The 8,791-nt window shown below is 40.5% G+C and overlaps 1 non-coding gene across 1 annotated transcript; it reads right to left on the reverse strand.

Moving 5' to 3' along the window:
* Positions 1–244: 244 nt before the first annotated feature.
* On the reverse strand, positions 245–352 carry LOC148580008 (small nucleolar RNA R71). The gene has a single exon (XR_015894086.1). It is a non-coding gene; the product is annotated as a small nucleolar RNA R71 (small nucleolar RNA).
* Between the last annotated feature and the right edge of the window lie 8,439 nt (positions 353–8,791).

An 8,791-nucleotide genomic window follows, 5' to 3' on the forward strand; every position in this document is an offset into this window, starting at 1 on the left:
CTGCAAGTTTCATGGACTTCCATCTGAAGATCCTTTTCAGTTCTTAACTGAATTCTTGCAGATCTGTGATACTGTTAAGTCTAATGGAGTAGATCCTGAAGTCTACAGGCTCATGCTTTTCCCGTTTGCTGTAAGAGACAGAGCTAGACTGTGGTTGGACTCTCAACCCAAAGATAGCCTGAACTCTTGGGATAAGCTGGTCACGGCTTTCTTAGCTAAGTTCTTTCCTCCTCAAAAGCTGAGTAAGCTTAGAGTGGATGTTCAAACCTTCAGACAGAAGGAAGGTGAATCCCTCTATGAAGCTTGGGAGAGATACAAGCAACTGACCAAAAAATGTCCTTCTGACATGCTTTCAGAATGGACCATCCTGGATATATTCTATGATGGTCTGTCTGAATTAGCTAAGATGTCATTGGATACTTCTGTAGGTGGATCTATTCACCTAAAGAAAACGCCTACAGAAGCTCAAGAACTCATTGACATGGTTGCTAATAACCAGTTCATGTACACTTCTTAGAGGAATCCTGTGAGTAATGGAACGCCTCAGAAGAAGGGAGTTCTTGAAATTGATACTCTGAATGCCATATTGGCTCAGAATAAAATATTAACTCAGCAAGTCAATATGATTTCTCAGAGTCTGAATGGAATGCAAGCTGCATCCAACAGTACTCAAGAGGCATCTGCTGAAGAAGAGGCTTATGATCCTGAGAACCCTGCAATAGCAGAGGTGAATTACATGGGTGAACCATATGAAAACACCTATAATCCCTCATGGAGAAATCACCCAAATCTCTCATGGAAGGATCAACAAAAGCCTCAACAAGGCTTTAATAATGGTGGAAGAAACAGGTTTAGCTATAGCAAGCCTTTTCCATCATCCACTTAGCAACAGACAGAGAACTCTGAACAAAATACCTCTAATTTAGCAAACTTAGTCTCTGATCTATCTAAGGCCACTGTGAGTTTCATGAATGAAACAAGGACCTCCATTAGAAATTTCGAAGCACAAGTGGGCCAGCTGAGTAAAAGGATCACTGAAATCCCTCCTAGTACTCTCCCAAGCAATACAGAAGAAAATCTAAAAGCAGAGTGCAAGGCCATTGAATTGACCATCATGGCCGAACCCACAAGAGAGGAGAAGGACGTGAATCCCAAGGAGGAAGACCTCCTGGGACGTCCAGTGATCAACAAGGAGTTTCCCTTTGAGGAACCAAAGGACTCTGAGGCTCATCTAGAGACCATAGAGATTCCATTAAATCTCCTTATGCCATTCATGAGTTCTGATGAGTATTCTTCTTCTGAAGAGAATGAGGATGTCACTGAAGAACAAGTTGCCAAGTTCCTTGGTGCAATCATGAAGCTGAATGCCAATTTATTTGGTAATGAGACTTGGGGAGATGAACATCCCCTGTTCACCAATGAACTAAATGCATTGGATCAACTGAGATTGCCTCAGAAGAAACAGGATCCTGGAAAGTTCCTAATACCATGTACCATAGGCACCATGACCTTTGAGAAGGCTCTATGTGACCTTGGGTCAGGAATAAACCTCATGCCACTCTCTGTAATGGAGAAACTAGGAATCTTTGAGGTGCAAGCTGCTAGAATCTTATTAGAGATGGCAGACAATTCCAGAAAACAGGCTTATGGACAAGTAGAGGACATGTTAGTAAAGGTTGAAGGCCTTTACATCCCTGCTGATTTCATAATCCTAGATACTGGGAAGGATGAGGATGAATCCATCATCCTTGGAAGACCCTTCCTAGCCACAGCAAGAGCTGTGATAGATGTTAACAGAGGTGAATTAGTCCTTCAAGTGAATGGGGACTCCCTTGTGTTTACAACTCAAGGTTATCCTTCTATAAACATGGAAAAGAGGCACAATAAGCTTCTCTCACTGCAGAGTCAACCAGAGCCCCCACAGTCAAACTCTAAGTTTGGTGTTGGGAGGCCACAACCAAACTCTAAGTTTGGTGTTGAACTCCCATATCCAAACTCTAAGTTTGGTATTGGAAAGTCTCAACAATGCTCTGAACATCTGTGAGGCTCCATGAGAGCCCACTGTCAAGCTATTGACATTAAAGAAGCGCTTGATGGGAGGCAACCCAATTTTTATTTATCTAATTTTATTTTTATTGTTATTTCATGTTTTATTAGGTTCATGATCATGTGGAGTCACAAAATAACTATAAAAATTGAAAACGGAATCAAAAACAGCAGAAGAAAAATCACACCCTGGAGGAGGATCTTACTGGCGTTTAAACGCCAGTAAGGAGCATCTGGCTGGCGTTCAACGCCAGAACAGAGCATGGATCTGGCGTTGAACGCCAGAAACAAGCAGCATCCTGGCGTTGAGACGCCAGAAATGCAAACTGAGGAAGAGCTGGCGCTGAACGCCAGAAACAAGCATCTGGCTGGCGTTCAACGCCAGAAATATGCTGCATCTGGGCGCTGAACGCCCAGAACAAGCATCAATTTGGTGTTTAAACGCCAGAATTGCATGCAAAGGCATTTTACATGCCTAATTGGTGCATGGATGCAAATCCTTGACATCTCAGGATCTGTGGACCCCACAGGATCCCCACCTACCACCACTCACTCTCTTCCCTCTTCTCAATGTTCATCCTCTCTTCCCAATAAACACTCTTCCCCAAAACTCTTCACCAATCACCTCAATCTCTCTTCCCTATCACCACTTCACCACTCACATCCATCCACTCTTCCCCATAAACCTACCTCATAAACTCCACCTACCTTCAAAATTCAAAATCAATTTCCCACCCAAACCCACCCTATATGGCCGAAACTAACCCCCCTCCCCTCCCTATATAAAGCCTTCCATTCTTCCTCATTTTCACACAACACAACCCTCTTTTCCCCTTCTTGGCCGAATACACCTCTCCCTCATCTCCTCCATATTTTCTTCTTCTTCTTCATCTATTCTTTCTTTTCTTGCTTGAGGGCGAGCAATATTCTAAGTTTGGTGTGGTAAAAGCATAAGCTTTTTGTTTTTCCATTACCATTGATGGCACCCAAGACCGGAGAATCCTCTAGAAAAGGGAAAGGGAAGACAAAAGCTTCCACCTCCGAGTCATGTGAGATGGAAAGATTCATCTCCAAAGCCCATCAAGACCACTTCTATGATGTTGTGGCCAAAAGGAAGGTGATCCCCGAGGTCCCTTTCAAGCTCAAGAGAAATGAGTATCCGGAGATCCGACATAAAATCTAAAGAAGAGGTTGGGAAGTTCTAACAAAACCCATCCAACAAGTCGGAATTCTAATGGTTCAAGAGTTCTATGCTAATGCATGGATCACTAGGAACCATGATCAAAGTAAGAACCCGAACCCAAAGAATTATCTCACCATGGTTCGAGGGAAATACTTAGATTTTAGTCTGGAAAATGTGAGGTTGGCGTTTGACTTGCCTATGATGCAAGGAGATGCATGCCCCTACACTAGAAGGGTCAATTTTGATCAAAGGTTGGACCAAGTCCTCACATACATATGTGTGGAAGGAGCTCAATGGAAGATTGACTCAAAAGGTAAACCGGTTCAACTTAGAAGACTGGACCTCAAGCCTGTGGCTAGAGGATGGTTGGAGTTCATCCAACGCTCCATCATCCCCACTAGCAACCGATCTGAAGTTACTGTGGATCGGGCCATCATGATTCATAGCATCATGATTGGTGAGGAAGTAGAAGTTCATGAAGTCATCTCCCTTGAACTCTACAAAATAGCCAAAAAGTCCTCCCCCTTGGCAAGGCTAGCTTTCCCTCATCTTATTTGCCATCCATGTTACTCAGCTGGAGCTTTCATAGAAGGAGACATTCTCATTGAGGAAGAGAAGCCCATCACTAAGAAAAGGATGGAGCAAACAAGAGAGCCCACTCATGGAGCTCAAGAAACGCATGAGGAAGCTCACCATCAAGAAATCCCTGAGTTACCTCAAGGGATGCACTTTCCTCCACAAAATTTTTTGGAGCAAATCAACACCTCCCTAGGAGAATTAAGTTCCAACATAGGACAATTAAGGGTGGAACATCAAGAGCACTCCATCATCCTTCATGAAATTAGAGAAGATCAAAAAGCAATGAGGAAGGAGCAACAAAGACAAGGAAGAGACATAGAAGAGCTCAAGGACATCATTGGTTCCTCAAGGAGAAAACGCCACCATCACTAAGGTGGACTCATTCCTTGTTCTTACATTCTCAGTTTTTCGTTTTCTTTATGTTACGTGCTTATCCATGTTTGTGTCTTATTACATGATCATTAGTATTTAGTAACTTTGTCTTAAAGTTATGAATGTCCTATGAATCCATCACCTATCTTAAATGAAAAATGTTTTAATTCAAAAGAACAAGAAGTACATGAGTTTTGAATTTATCCTTGAACTTAGTTTAATTATATTGATGTGGTGACAATGCTTCTTGTTTTCTGAATGAATGCCTGAACAGTGCATATGTCTTTTGAATTTGTTGTTCATGAATGTTAAATATGTTGGCTCTTGAAAGAATGATGACAAGGAGACATGTTATTTGATAATCTAAAAAATCATAAAAATGATTCTTGAAGCAAGAAAAAGCAGTGAATACAAAAGCTTGTAGAAAAAATAGAAAAAAATAGCAAAAAAAAAAAAGAGAAAAAGCAAGCAAAAAAAGCCAAAAGCTCTTAAAACCAAAAGGCAAGAGCAAAAAGCCAATAACCCTTAAAACCAAAAGGCAAGGGTAAATAAAAAGGATCCCAAGGCTTTGAGCATTAGTGGGTAGGAGGGCCTAAAGGAATAAAATCCTGGCCTAAGCGGCTAAACCAAGCCGTCCCTAACCATGTGCTTGTGGCGTGAAGGTGTCAAGTGAAAACTTGAGACTGAGCGGTTAAAGTCAAGGTCCAAAGCAAAAAAAGAGTGTGCTTAAGAACCCTGGACACCTCTAATTGGGGACTTTAGCAAAGCTGAGTCACAATCTGAAAAGGTTCACCCAGTTATGTGTCTGTGGCATTTATGTATCCGGTGGTAATACTGGAAAACAAAGTGCTTAGGGCCACGGCCAAGACTCATAAAGTAACTGTGTTCAAGAATCAACATACTGAACTAGGAGAATCAATAACACTATCTGAACTCTGAGTTCCTATAGATGCCAATCATTCTGAACTTCAATGGATAAAGTGAGATGCCAAAACTATTCAAGAGGTAAAAAGCTACAAGTCCCGCTCATCTGATTGGAGCTATGTTTCATTGATAGTTTGGAATTTATAGTATATTCTCTTCTTTTTATCCTATTTGATTTTTAGTTGCTTGGGGACAAACAACAATTTAAGTTTGGTGTTGTGATGAGCGGATAATTTATACGCTTTTTGGCATTGTTTTTAGTATGTTTTTAGTAGGATCTAGTTACTTTTAGGGATATTTTTATTAGTTTTTATGCTAAATTCACATTTCTGGACTTTACTATGAGTTTGTGTATTTTTCTGTGATTTCAGGTATTTTCTGGCTGAAATTGAGGGACTTGAGCAAAAATCAGATTCAGAGGTAGAAGAAAGACTGCTGATGCTGTTGGATTCTAACCTTCCTGCACTCAAAGTGGATTTTCTGGAGCTACAGAACTCAAAATGGCACGCTTCCAATTGCGTTGAAAAGTAGACATCCAGGGCTTTTCAGCAATATAATAGTCCATACTTTGGCCGAGTTTAGATGACGCAAAAGGGCATTGAACGCTAGTTCTACGCTGTAGTCTAGAGTTAAACGCCAGAAACACGTCACGAACCAGAGTTGAACGCCAAAAACACGTTACAACTTGGCGTTCAACTCCAGAAGAAGCCTCTGCACGTGTAAACTTCAAGCCCAGCCCAAGCACACACCAAGTGGGCCCCGGAAGTAGATTTATGCATCAATTACTTATTTCTGTAAACCCTAGTAACTAGTTTAGTATAAATAGAACTTTTTACTAGTCTTTTAGACATCTTATGATTTTTAGTTCATCTTTGGATCATATTGATCACGTTTGGGAGCTGGCCATTCGGCCATGCCTGAACCTTCATCACTTATGTATTTTCAACGGTAGAGTTTCTACACTCCATAGATTAAGGTGTGGAGCTCTGCTGTTCCTCATGATTTAATGCAAAGTACTACTGTTTTATATTCAATTCAACTTATTCCACTTCTAAGATATCCATTCGCACCCAAAAACATGATGAGTGTGATGATTATGTGATGCTCATCATCATTCTCACTTATGAACGCGTGCCTGACAAACACTTCCGTTCTACATGCAACCAAGCTAGAATGAGTATCTCTTAGATATCTAATACAGGGGACCGAGTCCGAGTTATTAGTATCTTCGTGGTATAAGTTAGAACCCATGGATGGCCATTCCTGAGATCCGGAAAGTCTAAACCTTGTCTATGGTATTCCAAGTAGGATCTGGGAAGGGATGGCTGTAACGAACTTCAAACTCGCGAGTGCTGGGCGTAGTGACAGACGCAAAAGGATAGTAAATCCTATTCCAGTATGATCAAGAACCTCCAGATGATTAGCCATGCCGTGACAGAGCATTTGGACCATTTTCACAGAGAGGATGGGATGTAGCCATTGACAACGGTGATGCCCTTACAGAAAGCTTGCCATGGAAAGGAGTAAGACTGATTGGATGAGACAACGGGAAAGCAGAGATTCAGAGGAACGAAAGCATCTCTATACGCTTATCTGAAATTCTCACCAATGAATTACATAAGTATTTCTATCTTTATTTTCTGTTTATTTATTCTTATTTTTGAAAACTCCATAACCATTTGATATCCGCCTGACTGAGATTTACAAGGTGACCATAGCTTGCTTCATACCAACAATCTCCGTGGGATCGAACCTTACTCATGTAAGGTTTTATTACTTGGACGACCCAGTGCACTTGCTGGTTAGTTGTGTGAAGTTGTGAAGTTATGTTTGGACCATGGTATTGTGCACCAGTTATTGGCGCCATGCCAGGGAGAGAACGAACAACAAATTTTACAACCTCAGAGTAACAATTTCGCATACCAGTGACCAATGAGTTTTTAGTTTGAGTTTGGGAGGTAGTTTTATTTTAGTTTCTAGAGAGAGAAGCACTCTCTTCTCTTTAGAATTAGGATTATGTTTAGGTTAACTTCTTTTTAGATCTAGGTTTAATTCATGTCTTGATCTACTTCTCCTTCTCAATTTCTTGTTGCTACATCTTGTACTCTTATCCTTTTCTTGTGATCTCCTTTATTTTGTATACTTTGTTGTTGATACACTCTTGTTCCTTTTATTTTCTTTTAACACAATTTGAGGTAATTCATGTCAATTGTGCTTTCTTTGATTGTTTTTATTGAGTGCTTGTGTTGGTTAGCTGTTAGATTTCATTCTTGTTGTCAATTTACTATGCTTTCCTTTTATGCCTTCCAAGTGTTTGACAAAATGCTTGGAAGGATGTTAGAGTAGCATTTTATGCTCTTGGCTTGGGATGGTAACTTAGGAATTCTTGAGTTACTAATGTCCAAGTATTGATGATTGGTAGCCATTGACTCTAGCACTCATTAATTAAATTAGTGAATAGTTAGGATTTATGGATTAAGATTGATATAGCTCATTTGATTTTTCTTTACTTGTTATAGGATGACTTAATGAGATTAATCCTTGCAATTATCATATTGTGGTTAGTAATAAGGATAGAGATCCTTGACCAGCAAACCTTGCCAAGAACTTTTTATCATTTGATTTTCATTGCCAATTATTTTTCTCATCTCTTATCCAAAACCTCAAAACATACAATCCATAACCAATAACAAGAACACTACCCTGCAATTCCTTTGAGAGGTGACCCGAGGTTTGAATACTTCGGTTATTAGTTTTCTTAGGGGTTTGTACTTGTGACAAACAAATGTTTGATTGAGGAAGATTATTTGTTGGTTTAGAACTATACTTACGACGAGATTTTATTCATGCTTTACCATCAACAATTTTCCGTTCATCAGGGAGAATGTGAACTTGAGGAAGCTTGGCAACGGATAGGGCTTGAAGCATCTTGTCAAGTGGCGGAAACCCTTCAAAGAGGATGGACGGGAGTGGAAATTACCCTATCAAGACCATTAGAAGCATCTACTCCTAAGTTACCATCATTCATTACATTATTTAAGTGGGTAAAATTCTTGTCCTTAAACTTTATTATCCCACTTGAATATGGTTTGCTTGAAACGGATGGTCAACTTAGGATGCTTTGTGGGTTGAAGAGTAGAAGAGAGATGATTAGTGGTTGGTGTCATAAATCTCAATTCATTATGGTTGGAAGCTTAAAGTTTGGGAGCAAGGATTGGTGTGCTACTCAATTGATAGGATCTAGGAAGATGTTTGGATGCTCAAATAAGAATTCTATGGACTTGCCACCCAATGGGAACAATGATAAATTGGAAGATATGTGTGAGAATAAGATATGGAGATCAAGTTTGGGAGCTCATATTTTGTGAGGAACTCCATCAAAGCTTGGTGAATTTAAATTGGAATCTTGGAGCACTTTGGAGAACCAAGCACTGTTAGAGGTTCAACGATGAATTCAAGTACAAGCCTCCTTGATTAGAGCTCCCCATAAGTCCAACTTAAGGATGTAAAAGAAAAGTGCTAGGTGGGAGGCACCTCACCATGCACCACCATCACTCTTGCAGCCACTCTATCGCCTGACCCACCAGTTGAAGGTGGAGGTGACACAGTGACGACTCCTTCAACGCCGCATGATCATGAGCACCGAGGATGGTGCTATATTTTAAGTGTGGGGAGGTTGTCCATCTT

Source organism: Arachis ipaensis, chromosome B10 (genome assembly GCF_059453495.1).
Source record: "Arachis ipaensis isolate K30076 ecotype BB chromosome B10, ASM5945349v1, whole genome shotgun sequence".
Taxonomy (NCBI): domain Eukaryota; kingdom Viridiplantae; phylum Streptophyta; class Magnoliopsida; order Fabales; family Fabaceae; genus Arachis; species Arachis ipaensis.